At 44.4% G+C, this 15,147-nt stretch overlaps 1 protein-coding gene across 10 annotated transcripts in view; it reads right to left on the bottom strand.

Moving 5' to 3' along the window:
- Positions 1-15,147, bottom strand: part of KIAA1211 (KIAA1211 ortholog) — a 264,569-nt gene that overhangs the window by 134,994 nt on the left and 114,428 nt on the right. For 9 of the 10 annotated variants that reach the window (XM_021101353.1, XM_021101357.1, XM_021101362.1 and 6 more), the window contains one exon: positions 2,351-2,497. The gene's annotated coding sequence lies outside the window, so the exon portion shown is untranslated. Of the gene's footprint in view, positions 1-2,350; positions 2,498-8,386; positions 8,489-15,147 lie in introns of all 10 variants that reach the window. The other variant, XM_021101354.1, reaches the window with a different exon arrangement.

Below are 15,147 nucleotides of genomic sequence, written 5' to 3'. Positions count from 1 at the left end.
TTCCTACCTCCAGTACCTTTGTGACCCCACCTGGAAACAGGGTGAATATAGGTGTCACAGTTCAGACGAGGTCACACTGAGTAGGTAATTCAGGACAAGTCCTCTGTCCCTATACGAGAAAGAATGGCTAACGGTGTCAGGAGATGCAGACACAGGGGACAGTGTCACGTGGCAGGGAGGCAGCACATGAAGGGACGCAGCTGCAGGAGAGGGTTGCCAGCGAGGGATGGCCACCACCACAAGCTCCAAAAGGCCAGGGAGGACTCCCCAAGGGGCAGGGCCCCGCGCAGATTCTGGGCTTGGCCTGAAGAGCTGAGAGACAAATCACTCCCACGTGTTTAGGCACCAGCTTGTGGCTTTTTGTTGGAAACTAACACAGTAGTGGAGGTGTAATGTACTCGTGTGTGTGTGTGTGTGTGTGTGTGTGTGTGTGTGTGTGTTGTAACTATAGAGGAAAGACACCCAGTATAAACCAGATAGAGCAGAAGACAACAAGGTGGCTTTTCTTCTGTATCTAAACCTGGGAAATGGCGTTATATCCCTGGGAGCCCCTGCTGCTGCCTGCCTTCCTGCCCGGCCAGTCCTATTGCAGCTCACCCACCACCCGGCTATGCCTGTGACGTCCCACATGCTCCCTCCATAAGGGTTTCGGTCAGAAGCTCCATCTGCCAGGAACACCCTGGGCTATAACCCCTGTCTCTCCTCAAGAAGCGGACACTGCCACCCCAGGTCACACGACGATCTGTACTCCCCGCTGCAGCGGTACCCCCGTGAGCAGTCCCCCCGAGTAGTCCCAGCAGTCCCACCCCGACAGCAGCCTCTCCCCCCACCCCCAGCAGTCTCCCCTCCCCCTCCCACAGGCGGTCCCAATTACCCTTACTTGGCTCTACTTTTTTCTTTTTTCCATATTCTTACTGGCTTCTAATATCCTAGTGATTGACTTAATTCTCCATTGTGTGCATTATTTACTGTAAGAGGTATTCAACCAAGATTTTCAAAAATCTATTATTTATTTTTTTAATTTTTTGTCTTTTTGCCTTTTCTAGGGCTGCTCCCATGGCATATGGAGGTTCTCAGGCTAGGGGTCTAACCAGAGCTGTAGCCACTGGCCTGCACCAGAGCCACAGAAACGCAGTATCAGAGTCACGTCTGTATCCTACACCACAGCTCAAGGCAATGCCGGATCCTTAACCCACTAAGCAAGGGTAGGGATCGAACCCGCAACCTCATGGTTCCTAGTCGGATTCATTAACCACTGCGCCATGACGGGAACTCCTATTATTTATTTTAAATTAACCACTTTTTTTTTTGTCTTTTTAGGGCTGCAGTTGTGGCTTATAGAAGTTCCCAGGCCAGGAGCTGAATCGGAGCTGCAGCTGCCACCCTACACCACAGCCACAGCAACACCAGATCTGAGCCATGTCTTCAACCTACACCACAGCTCATGGCAATGCCAGATCCTTAACCCACTGAGCGAGGCCAGGGATTGAACCTGCACCCTCATGGATCCTAGTCGGGTTTGTTACCCCTGAGCCACAATGGGAACTCCCCAAATTAATCACTTTATAATTATGGAAGCTGAACATGAGCATCATAAAACAGAGGAAATGAAAAACTTCAAATTCCCTCCACTCAATAATATCTCCAGAATGGTTTTTATCTTCTTTGAAGTGACTTGCTAAGGAATTCTAATTCTGTCTCTTGACGGAAAATGTCACGGTAGGAATAACACCCACCTTCCAAGGCTCGGTGTATGGATTACATGAAACCACACCTAACACAATGCTCACTGTAACAACTAGCACAGGGAGCTGTTATTTTTCTCTTCTTTGACTTTAACTTCCACTCTTTCCCCCAACTTTCTCAAAGTAGGTAACAGATACCTGCAGCCAAGAGGACAGGTATGATGCTGTTCTTACAGGGGGGCAGGTGGGCACGCCCTCCACTCCTGGCACTAAGGAAGCACCATAAGTCAAAAGGCCACGAACCACCTCCAGAGACTTTTACAACAGCAGCAAGAATAATAATTAATAATAAACAATAACTTACATTTTTATATCACATTCTGCCATTTGCTAATAAGTGCTTTCATATGAAATTTTCTTCTCTAGAAGAAAGAACTGGGGCGATGAGAATTTAAATGACTTGTCCAAGTTTACACAGCTGGTAAGGAAAAGAGCTGAAAATCAAATCTAGAACCAGAAAATCATCAATGACAAGGATCTGGGAACTTGACATTTAGTGAAATGCACACTGTTCATTTCTAGAGTCCCCCTCATAATGGATGAAAAATTCCTCAGTATTTTCTTTGTAAGCCACGTCCTTCCCCTCCTCTTAACAAAAGACTTACCCTCTCAACAGCCACACATCATTCCTTTTGGATGCTCTCCTCCAAAATTTTCCTCTTGTGAAAAGGAGAATTCACTCTCAGTGGTAAGTGGGCCAGGAAATAAAGCACATTGTGGAGAGAGCCTGGGAGTCACCACCACTCTTGTGACTGTCAAGGAAAAAAAAAACAGAGCTTTAAATCTTCAGTTCTCTCTGGGACACCTTTAGAATGAATTTCTTTTTCTTTGGCAGAAATCATTACACAAGAGGTGACTTTTTCCTTTTTGTTTTTTTGGCTGAGTTTTCCAATTAGGTTTAGTAATATTAAATTTGTGTTCCTTAGCCTATTTTTTTTTTTTCCTTTTTACAGCCGCACCTACAGCATATGGAGGTTCCCAGGCTAGGGGTCTAACTGGAGCAATGCCAGATCCTTAACCCGCTGAGCAAGGCCAGGGATCGAACCCGCAACATAATGATTCCTAGATGGATTCATCTCCATTGTGCCATGACGGGAACTCCTCCTTAGCCTAAATTTATTCTAGGGCCTTCAAATATTTACTATAAACTGTTCCCACTTTTGAAGAGACTGAAAGAATCAGATTCATGAATACTGAGGCTCCCATCCTTCTTATATACAGAATTCTCACACTTATTTTTAATGGCTTAGTTAAAATTCAGGGAGCTAGAAGACACCGGTTGAACCCAGCAGAGAAGTGAAGGCAGAAATCTCATTAGGTCGTTTCCTCCCCCAGAGTGACAGTGACGAAAGGACCTTTTTGTTCAAATACCAGTCACACTGCTAACGGGCTCTGAGGGCAGGGCACACAGGAGCCCTTCTAAGCATGGAATGAAAACCACGACAGAGTGACTGCAGACTTGTAACTAGAAAGGAGGTGGGCAATGTCCAGGACACCCCCAGGTTCAAACACACCGTCTGCAGTGCCCAGGAAAAGGAGTCAGCATTCTGGGGCCATGATGCAGGAAGCAGTGACTTTGCGTCTCAGGATGACAGGAGCTGGGCTTAGAGGATTCCAGCCATGGGCAGACAGGACAAGCTGGATCAGACCAACTGCCCGGGCACAACTAGAAAACGGGTACAATCCTGATGAAAACCTGCTCGAAGGCACTGCAGTCCATCGAGATCACGTGGACAGGAGGAGCAAGATCTCAGGGACATAAGAATGGGGCTCATCACCATCCTACTTTTCCTCCCAAGAAATCTCATCTTTAAGAGACTCGGGCAGCTGCTTTGAGGCCCAGGGAGTGAGCAGAGGTCTTGCAGACTCGAGGGGCCAAGGAGACCCCAAGGAGAAGGGAAGGAAGAGAAGCTGCCTCCCATCTCCCTCTCTACTGAGCACGTGCTCACTGACAGATGCTGTGAACCAACTGGAAAACAGCGGCTAAGGGGTAGGGGGGCTAACCAGTGTCTGATGGTTTCATGATGCTGGAGGAGTGAAAATGAGGACATATCTTAGATTGAAGGCCAAGAAACACCTGAACTGAGCCTCAGATCAGCTCAGCCCCTCGCTGGATTAAAGACATCTGCCTCCCTCTGTATCCAAAGTAAGCCTCTGATGATATCATCACCTGCACTGTTGACATATACACACAATGTCCTGTGTTCAATCGACAGTTATGGGGCGCAGGAGAGAGGTTTGAGAGAAAAAGAGGCAATGAAATAAGCAATGAGATCCTGTTGTATAGCACTGGGAACTATATCTGGTCACTTAGGATGGAGCATGACAATGTGAGAAAAATGAATCTATACATGTATGTGTAACTGGGTCACCATGCTGTACAGTAGAAAACTGACAGAACACTGTAAACCAGCTACAATGGAAAAAATAAAAATCATACATATAAAAAAATAAAGCGGATAATTGAATGTAAAGAAAAAGAAAAAGAGACGACGAAAACCATCACAGAGTCAAGGGATATGGTCTTTAAAATGTCTATGATTAATGTGCTCAAAATTATAAGGATTATAAAATAGTTTAATATACATCTCTCAGTAACTCACAAAACACTCTCAGTGAAAAAAAAAAGAACACAAGATTTGAACAACGCAATTAACAAACTCAACCTCAGTAACCTAATTAGAATACTCAACAGCTGTGATTACATAGTGTTTCAAGGTACACACATTAACATTTATAGAAATTAACCACTTGTGGATCATAAAAGCATCAAGAAATTTCAACAAATGGAAACCAGAGAATACTTTTTTTAACATTGTTTTATTGAAGTATAGTTGATTTACAATGTTGTGCCAATTTCTCATAAAGGCCTTTTTTGAACCTATTATTTCAAAGTAATATAGATTTACAGGAAATTGCAATAAAAGTATCATTTTCAAAAGTGAAGTAAAATTTACATACAGTAATAGACTGCTTTTAAGGGTACACCTGGATACATTTTGATAAAGGATCCAGCTGTGTAACCGCCAAAAAAATGAAAATAAAGAGCATTCCCATCACTGCAGACAGTTCCCTCACGTGCCTGTTAGTCAACCCCACACCCCAAAGGCAAGTTAGTACTGATCTCACTGCTATTATCACCACTGCTTAGCTTTGCCTGAGCTTCATAAAAAATGGGTTCATATACTAGGTACTCTTTAGGGTCTGGCTTTATTTACTCAGCATAATGTCTCTGAGATTCATCTGATAGGGATGGAGTAGGCACAGGTGGTTGTATGAGTCCCAGTAAGGGACCATAGATAAAGGTGGAAACTTAGGGGGCTTTGGGAGATCCCCGAAGTTAATAAATTGCTCAAAAAAGCCATCACAACAAGGCAGGCTTGCTTGACTAGTGGAGGTGCGACAATTGCCTCAGGCCATTGGGTGGGGGATGGGGTGAATCCTGCGTTCAGATTCAGACCTAGGACAGGAGTTTGAGGACTGCCCTTCTACTGATTTGAATACATGCCTTACTGGATACCAAGGAGGAGCTACCACGACTTCCAGAAAGGAAGAGGCAGACTTTTCCAACCCCAACTCCCTTTGGATGATAAACCTATAGCCCACCAGATCCGGATCCTCAGGGCAAAGTTTCCGTGCCTGCCTGCTTGCATCCCTCACAAGCAATCCTACCTTAATAAATCTATTTCTTGCCTATCACTTTGTCTCTGGCTGAATTCCTTCTGTGCAGAGGCAGGAAGAACCTGAACCTCAGTGAGTCCAGACACCAGCTGAGTGACTCTAGTTGAAAACTGTGGGTTCCAGTCCCAATCTGGGTTTTGGCTGGGTGCAGGCTGTTAGTGCTGTCACTTTCACATCTACACTGTCAAATGTATCAATCTCTTTTTTGGCGGCGGAGGGGGGGGGGCAATAAAGAGTCCATTGTATGAAAGTACCACAACTTTTTAATACCTTTTCTTATAGATGGCTATGTGGTTGTTTACATTTTAGGGCTATTATGACTAAAGCTGCTATAACTATTCTTACACAAATCTTTTGGTGAGCATGCATTTTCATTTCTCTTAGGTAAACACCTAGCTAGGAGTGGAACTGCTGAATTATAGGCTTGATGAATGTTTAACCTCAAAGGAAACTGCCAGACAAACAGGTGCATCAATTTATAGTCCCACCAGAAACTCAGAGAATTTCAGTGTACACAGTCTCACCAGCTTGCAGTGCTGGCAGATTTTAGTCCGTGGGAGTTTTGACATGCATTTCCCTGGTGGCTAGTGATAGCTTTTTGCATATCTTCTTTGCGCAGTGTCTGTTCTTTTGTATATTTTTTTTTTCAAAAAAAATTTTTTTAAATGACTGCTCTATGGGAGTCCATTGTATAGTTTGAGGCCAGCCTTTTGTCAGATGTGTGTATTACTTATATTTTCCCCCAGCCTGTGGTTAGCTTTTTCAACTTGTCTTTTTTTTTTTTTTTTTTTTTGGCTTTCTGTCTTTTCTAGGGCTGCACCCACAGCATATGGAGGTTCCCAGGCTAGGGGTCAAATTGGAGCTGTAGCCGCCAGCCTATGCCACAGCCACAGCAACGCCAGATCCAAGCCACGTCTGCAACCTATACTACAGCTCACAGCAATGCCGGATCATTAATCCACTGAGCGAGGCCAGGGATTGAACCCTCAACTTCATGGTTCCTAGTCGGATTCGTTAACCACTGAGCCACGATGGGAACTCCACAACTTCTAACAGTCTTTCGATGAGCAGAAGTACTTAATGCTGACAAATCACAATTTATCATTTTTTTCTTTATATTTAGTGCTTTTGGCATCCTTTAAGAAATCTTTGCCTGCTTCAAAGCCTAAACGATATTTACCATTTTTTTTTTCAAGAAGTTCTGTATTTTCAGCTTTATATTTATGTCTCTGATCTATCTCAAATTAATTTTTGTTGGAGTTCCCATCGTGGCGCAGTGGTTAACGAATCTGACTAGGAACCATGAGGTTGCGGGTTCGATTGCTGGCCTTGCTCAGTGGGTTAAGGATCCAGCGTTGCCGTGAGCTGAGGTGTAGGTTGCAGACGTGGCTCGGATCCCGCGTTGCTGTGGCTCTGGCGTAGGCCAGGGGCAAAGCTCCAATTAGACCCCTAGCCTGGGAACCTCCGTATGCTGCAGGAGCAGCCCTAGAAAAGGCAAAAAGACAAAAAAAAAAAAAATAATAATTTTTGTTTTGGTGTAAAGAAGAGGTACGAGACCTAATTTTCCCCCTACTTGTTTCCGCAACGTTTGTTGAAAAGATTTTCCTCCTTAAACTCTCATACACCTTTGCCAAAGCCGGACATATATCACAGCATGTTTTCACTTAAGCTACAAGTCAACATAAACGTGTGAAGGAGAGATTTCTCAGATATTTCAAAGTTAATCAGTACACATCTAAATAGCTTGGGTTCAAGAAGAAATCACAAGGGTAATTAGAAACAATTTTGACTTAAGTAATAATGAAATAATGACCAAAAAATAGAGAAGGTGCTGTTTTCTGGTTGCTCAGCAGGTTAAGGGTCCAAGATTGTCACTGCTGTGGCTCTGCTTACAACTGTGGCTTGGGTTTGATCCCTGGTCTGGGAACTCTGCATGCCATGGGCGTGGCCAAAAAAACAAGTAGTGAAAGGTAGCTCAGTAGTTTTTGTTTTGTTTTGTTTTGTTTTTTTGGGGGGCCACATCCCACACCATATGGAAGTTTTCAGGCCAGGGGTCGAATCAGAGCTACAGCTGCTGGCCTACACCACAGCCACAGCAATGCCAGATCTGAGCCACTTCTGCGACCTACACCACAGCTCACGGCAACGCCAGATCCTTAACCTATTGAGCGAGGCTAGGGACGAACCCACGTCCTCATGGATAGTGGTCGGGCTCATTACTGCTGAGCCATGAAGGGAATAGCTCAGCTATATTTTAAAAGAAGGTTAGAAATCAATAATTTATAATCCATATTGAACAATTAGAAAGAAAAAGAGAAATCTGAAGAAAAAGGAGACAAATCACAATTAAGAGCAAAAATAAATGAACGAGATAGAAAATAACCATAAGTAGAGAAAGATCAACAAAGGTAAAAAACTGGTTCTTTGAAAAAGACTAAGAACACTGACAAACACTTTAGCAGGCCCTTGAAAAGCAGAGCCAGAGCTTCCTGCTCAGCCGTGACCTAAGCATCTTTTCTCCACAAGGCAGATTTCAGACAAGGGAGCATCTGCAGCCCCCGCCCTCCCACCCCCACCCCCGACGTTCCCAAAGAGAGAGGGTCAATTTTGCTTGTAAGAGTTGTGCTTCTAGTCTTTACAGAGAAACAGAGAATAACGGCAATAAACACAAGGAGCAAAGTTTCCACAACCTCGAATGTGAGCTTTGTGTCAGCATCACTGTGAGGCTGAAGCAATGCTACCCTAATGTTTGAGGAGACAGCAGCCCCCAGATGTGAAACTGCCAATACGACTGTTTGAGGTACTCATTTACACCCTCTATCATTAGGAGTGAACTTCATTCTAAGTGCAATCTGTGCCTTAAAAAAGCAACAAACAACACTATAAAGCCAGGGTGAGTAGCAAGACATTTTACAATTAAGTTTCCAGAATGTGGATAGAAATCTCTCTTTTTCACTGACCTTAAGTCACTGTGACACTCAAACCAACAGTTAGTAAGAATTATGTTCAAGCAGAAGACAACAAGCCTCACATCATCTGTGAAATATCTGTTCTCCCTGCTTCTGTAAAAAAAAAAAAAAAAGGATTTTTTTACACCCAAATCAACCACTGGTATTAATAATTTGTTGATAAATAAATAATACACATACGAAAAAGTGGCAATCAATCAAATTCATTCTCTTGTCAATAGTGCAAGAAAATGCTGGTATAGACAGTTGATCTAAAAATTAGTCAACATGCAAAATTTAACACACCATTGGGGGAAAAGTACAGATGTTTCTGCCTCAGTGATGAAATCCATAAAGAACTACTTTTTTAGTGAGCCACTAAAGAAAGAGGTGCAGCAGAAGGAATATACATTCTAATAATGAATGACTTCTCTCATAGAAACAACTGTTTTATGGAGAGCCTGTGCACACCGGTGAGTGAAAGAAAGGACAAACACTGCAGGTGAAGAGCCTGCACTCCCAGCAGCACAGAGACAAACAGTTACTCCAGAAAAGAGGCAGAATCTGGAAGAGCACCAGCACTCCAGAAGGTCACTGGCATGGTTCGTTTTGCAGAATCACTTAGAAAATCTCGTCCTAACATGGGATCGAGCATGAAAATCTTACACTACACAGTGGCTCCCTGGGTGTTTCACACCAATGCACCAAGAAGACTTGGCAAATGATGTTGACTCACATTTGTTCTTTTACAAGTAACACATGTCTAAAATGTCCTGACTGCTTCGGTGATGGCAACTGCCAGCTACTGGCTTCAGAAGAGATGTTTTTGGTGAAAAAAAAAAAGAACATGTTTAATCTATCCTTTTTTTTTTTTTTCAAAAAATTTTCTAAAACATAGTAATCCAGCTGATAAGCTGGTTGTCATTTACTCTTCTGATAAAATTGATGCTTTAATAATGAGTGATAAACAACTACTTTTCAAGGAAACTGGCTGTGGAAAGAATCCCTTGAAAATGGGTGTTTGGAATGTTTCCCATCAAGTGATTTTTTTGTTGCTGAAAATGAAAGCCATCATCTTTAGGAGTCATTTTGAATTCTGTCTCACATTTCCTACAACTAATTATCCCAAACCGAAATCTCTCTTCTGACAACTAGTCAATAGACCTTTAAAATGCATCGAGGTCTCGAGCACACCTCACCATCCCTGCAGCTCCCAGGCAGGTCCCAGCCACGTCATCCCACTCCTAGACAACAGCAGCGGCCCCCTGGCTGTGCTCCTGTTCACTCTTCTCCTACTTCTTCATGCACCTGTGCCTCCAGCAGCCAGGGTCACCCTGCTGATACTCATCTGCTCAGAACCACGCCATAGTTTCTCCTGCGTCTCAGAGTAAGAGCCTGATTCCCTACAAGTCCCTCCGTGATGGGGCCGTTATACCATCACCTCACTGACATCGTTTCCTGTTGCCCTATTCTCTACTCACTTCACTCCAGCCTCAAAGGTGCTATACCTCAAAGAAGCCAGATACATGCTGCCCCAGGGTCTTTGCACTGGCTTCTCCCTTTGCCTGCAATATCTGCCCAGATATCTTCCCGCACCTCCTTCAGCTTTTCACTGGAGTATCACTTCTCTTGGAGGCTCCCTGGCCCTATCTAAACCAGCAGCTTCTTACCACACTTCCCACCCCCCCACACTGCTTTTTCTCTTAAATGTTTATCACCATCTAATATATTTTGACTACACTTGTTTATCTGTTTTGTCTATTTCCCTCTCCCACAATGAGGACAGGAATTTCATTTGTCATATGTGCACTGTCCAAGCTCCCAAATCTAGAACGATGCCTAGCAATAACACATGAATATGTGAATGCTTGAATATTTGATGCTGAAAGAACGAGAGTTTATTTTAAAAAAACCTTCATACCTGCACACTTTAAAAACTTGGAAACGTAATTTTCTAAATCTTCCAAATGAATTTTAATGAGTTTTGAGTGCTATTAGAAATATTAAAAAATGCAATACTTTAATCATAATTTGTAAGAACTGAATGACATGGGAAAATAACAATTATTAGCTCAACTGAAAAAAAATCTTGGCACAGCTGGTGGATGTGACTGAAAAGCAAATATTTCGATTTACTAAGTTGCTCATCCTGAAGGAGGCCCTTGCTTTATGCAGCTGCTTCTCATTATTTGCAGTAGGTGTTTCCTACAAACTTACCATGGAGATGAAAGCAGTGAATGCTGAACCAGTGTTCCTAGGGGAAATAGAGGGTTAGGTTCCTGAAAGCCTCTGGTCACATGTGTATCAAGTGATCAACACATGTACATAATCTCATTTTATATGGAGTTCTAAGACATCTTATTTAATATACATTATTGATTCATTAACATTAAACTCATGGCCACCAGCCTGTAACTCATACTTGAATGAAGCTTATGGAACACCACACAGTTCTCCACAAAGGACATCACAGCCTCCTGCACTTCAGGAACACCAAATGGCAGATCAGCGTTATGCTGGGGGGAACATTTTAAGTAGCAAAGTCACCCACCACCACCAAAAAATCCACGAATATGCAAAAATGCAGCACTAGGTAGACTACAGAAAGGAACCTGTTCACAGTACAAGAGCGGGGACAAAGGCTGAGGTGCCTTATTTGACCTCAGCTGGAGATGCATATGTTGGGCAATCTGTGTACATCTGCAAATGACCACTGAAGTGTCTCAAGTAGGAGTTCAGTTATAAACAAATTTGTAGGCAAACTGGCAAATACAGAATTCGAGAATAATGAGGACTAACTGTATGTATGGTTCCAAGTCTGAAATGTGGTTTTCCTCTAAAATTGCTTCCCATTCAGACCAAAGAGCCCTGGTGATGCTCTAAGTAAATTTCACGACTCCCAATCAAGGTATGTGTCAATCAACACAGCTTCAGGTGAGACAGGCTTGGACTGGGCCCTGAGGCCCTGTGCTGCAGGGCCAGCACCTGGACCAGCTTCTCCCAGGGCGACAGGATATAAAGACATTATAGGTGACTAAGAATAACTGCATGAATGGGCCACTGGGCCAAAGTGTGAACAATACAATACAAAAAGGCCAAAATCACTTGCTACTTCTGAGGTGCTGAGAGCAAAGCCAGGGAGGGGACTGCACGTGGTCCCTGCACATGGCGCCCTGGGGCAGGGACCAGATCACCTAAGCCACCCCTTTAGCCTGACCCACTGATCCGTCCCGACCCTCACCCAAGTAAGGAACCAGCTCGCCTCCCCTGGGGGAGCGAACAGGGGCATCTGTTTCCTGTTCCTCCAGCCTGCCCCTGCTGCACCCCAGCCCCAGTACAGCCTGGCCTGAATTCCTCACCTGGCCTCTTATCAATTTCTACTGATTAAAGAGTCCAAGGATGCTGGATAGTCACATGTGGAAGCCCACATACTGTGCAGGGAGCAACTGACAACTTGTCCTTTGTCCCACATTGAACACTTGGGTTTGAATCCTCGCCTCATCCCTACTCACTTCCTTTCTCATAATCTCAGCGGGATCTTTGCAGAACCCTTGAAATTTTAACTGTTTTTCTGCAATTCAGGAAAGGCCACATCCGAGTGTTTTCAAGACACCAGAACAGAATCAGCAATAATGAGGCCAGATCCGTTAGGTACCACACCCTAGGGACTGGCTGACTGTGATCCTACAGTGAACCCAGAATCTGTCTCCAGCTGAACTCCTTTGAGTAAACAAAGAAGTGAGCATTTTCCACGTCTGACACCCCTGCTGGCTGGGAGTGCACCCCGCTGCAAGTGCTAAGTGCTAAGAACCCGTTCCTGCTTTCCAAGCGCTCAGGCCAGCAGCCAGTCAGAAGGGCGTTCTCAGCCCCACATCTCCAGCATTGATTCACCTGCGCCCATCACAATACTGGTGACCTGCCACTTGAGCACAGACTGTAACAGAGAAACCGCAGCAGAGTTTCTCGGAAGGTTCCTGCCTGGGACTGGTAACTGTGCTGCTGCTTCTGGCCAGGTCGAATTAGGTTTCTGTCTGGGTTGCTTCAGCTCTGCAGGCAGACACGACACGGCTACTCTGAGCAGTGCAAGCTCAGCCTGTTCTCAACAGCCATTGGCAACGAAAGCTGCGGCACCAGTCTGGGTGGCTCTCAGTGGACAGCAGGACCTGAGCAGTGATACCATCCTCCTTTGTTTTTTTTTTGTTTTTTTTTTGTCTTTTGGTCTGTTGTTGTTGCTGTTGTTGTTGCTATTTCTTGGGCCGCTCCCGCGGCATATGGAGGTTCCCAGGCTAGGGGTCGAATCGGAGCTGTAGCCACCGGCCTACGCCAGAGCCACAGCAACTCGGGATCCGAGCCGCGTCTGCAACCTACACCACAGCTCACGGCAATGGCGGATCGTTAACCCACTGAGCAAGGGCAGGGACCTAACCCGCAACCTCATGGTTCCTAGTCGGATTTGTTAACCACTGCGCCACGACGGGAACTCCTACTATCCTCCTTTGTAACCTCTAAGGCTCCTGACCTGACAGCAGGATGTGTAGGAATGATCTGGACTCAGTGATCTGGACTCGGCCCAGGAGAGCCGTATTCTAGTCTTGGCTGGATGGGAAATTACATTGTGAAGTTAAAAAAAGATGGATCTAAATCATCTCCTTTGCTTTCTCTTCCACTTCTGTGCACCTGCAAGAGCACAGAAATTCTGCTCTTTCATCTCACATTTTCCCTGGCCTCCTCCCCAGCAGAACCTCTGGAAACCTGTGGTGCAAAACACACACCTCAAGCTGTGTGGCTGCAGCTGTAAGAGGACAAGGTAAAGCCCTGAGCACAGACACATCTTCACAGATGCCTTGTCTGCAGAAGTCAGGCTCAAGGGTTGAAATCTTATAATTTTCCCAGATCTTATAATTTTCTACTATTCTTCCCAACAGAAAACACTTTAGCTAAGTTTTAATACAAGTTGTGGTAACCTGTAAGGCTGTTGCTACCATTAATTTTCATTAATTAATAGTCTTCCTGTCACTTCAGAGGCACATGGTCTTTTAAACCCTCTATATACTTATTTTCCCTCCGCTGATAAATGTGCAAAGCAAAGCAAAGATTACAGTTTTTCTTAAGATTAATACCTGTCATTTTACTTTTTCATTCTCAGTCATTCTCCATGCCTGGTTAGTTGTTTTTGTTTTATCTTTTCTTTCTTGATGGCTCTGATCTGCTCCCTCTGTTGGCATCCTAATCCAGGCTCCCCTCTGCTCACACCTAATTTGATCCATGTAGTCTGCCTCTGCTATGCCCTAAATATTATTGCCAGGTTAATTCAGGAAATTCTTTTGCATTAAGTTATTCTCTTTCTACAAAACATGCACTGACTCCACATTATTTACTATAGAATAAACTTCTGAGTCTGGTGTTCAAGAAAGACCCCTTTGCCCCCAAACGTGATCTCACTTAACCTGGCCAAGCTGTTTCTATTACCTAACATCTCCCCCCATCACAAGTCATCTCCTCTGGGCAAATCAATGTCCTTGCATCCCACACATATGCAGGATGAGTCTCAACTCTAAGCTGTCATATTTTCAATGAGCAGCAGAGAGACACTTGGTTTTCCCTAGACCTTCTGCTGAATGCTTCCACCCCCACCACTTCCAACAGAGGCACAGCACACACCCCACAAAGAGCCTGCAATCCTGAAGGCCGAGCAATCTGCCAGGAAGCATTTATTACTCTGCTCAAACCAGAAAGCATGTGCTAGGCAGGCAAACAGGTGATAAAGAGTCCTCTGTGTTTGTAAAGCTGCACTGGGACGCTGTTCTATTACAGAAGGTGGAGGAGGAAGGGCTTCGAAAAGGAAGGTATTCTGTTCCTGCTCAGTGAAACTGCAAACAGAACGGGAGCATCACAGACTGAACTGATTCAGTTCTTTGCAGTAAAGTAGTTCACTGGATAAATACCTCTGCTGGTTGTCTGAATTACAGGTGAGTAAACGAATCTGTTTCTTTATTTGCAGCTTCTCAAAGGCAACTGTTCAAAAGCACATTTTAGGAATAAACTGCATCCCCCTGATAATGGTCCAGAGAATATGGCTACTAATTTCCTATATTCTTAAAGGAACAACCAGGATTGAGGCAGGAGAGGATAGGCTGAGTATGGGATCATGAATCTCCTTACCAGGTATGAAAGGCAGGGCTTTGGAGAGATGGCCAACAACCCTCTCCTTTGGAGAGCACATACTACTGGCTAAGCTGCTGCTAAGCAGTCAGGGTTCTAGATCAGATGATAACAATTATTTATACTCAAACACAGTTTTTTGTTTTGTTTGTTTGTTTGTTTGCTATACCAGCCAGGGTGTGGAAGCTCCCGAGCCAGGGATCAGCAACTGGAGCCACAGCACTGACAATGCCAAGTGCTTAACTAACACATAACCCAGGAACTCCTTTAGCCACAATTCCAAGACAACAATCCTCAAACATGTAACCTTCTTGGAGGCTCTCCTGAATTTCCAAGTCTCCTATTTTCATTTTCCATCTTTTCTTCACTTTGTTTTACCTGGTAAAGGACTTCTGGTCTCCTTTGATGGTTTGAGGACAGAGTACAGAATCTTCCCTGATTTAGCGACAGAGAACTTTCCCCCTACCTGCCTGTTCTCTGGCCATGGGAAGAGACCGCGCCTCCATGCTCCAGCCCCAATGAATCCTACCTTTATTGGGTGAATGCCTTTAGTGGGTGTCCCAAAAACACAGGTAGTCTTTAACCTCCCAAGTCTGATTTTCTACATTGGT

The sequence above is a fragment of the Sus scrofa genome, chromosome 8, assembly GCF_000003025.6.
Source record: "Sus scrofa isolate TJ Tabasco breed Duroc chromosome 8, Sscrofa11.1, whole genome shotgun sequence".
In the NCBI taxonomy this organism is placed as follows: domain Eukaryota; kingdom Metazoa; phylum Chordata; class Mammalia; order Artiodactyla; family Suidae; genus Sus; species Sus scrofa.
The sequence above is the reverse complement of the archived record's forward strand: the minus strand, read 5'-3'. Positions and strand labels throughout refer to the sequence as shown.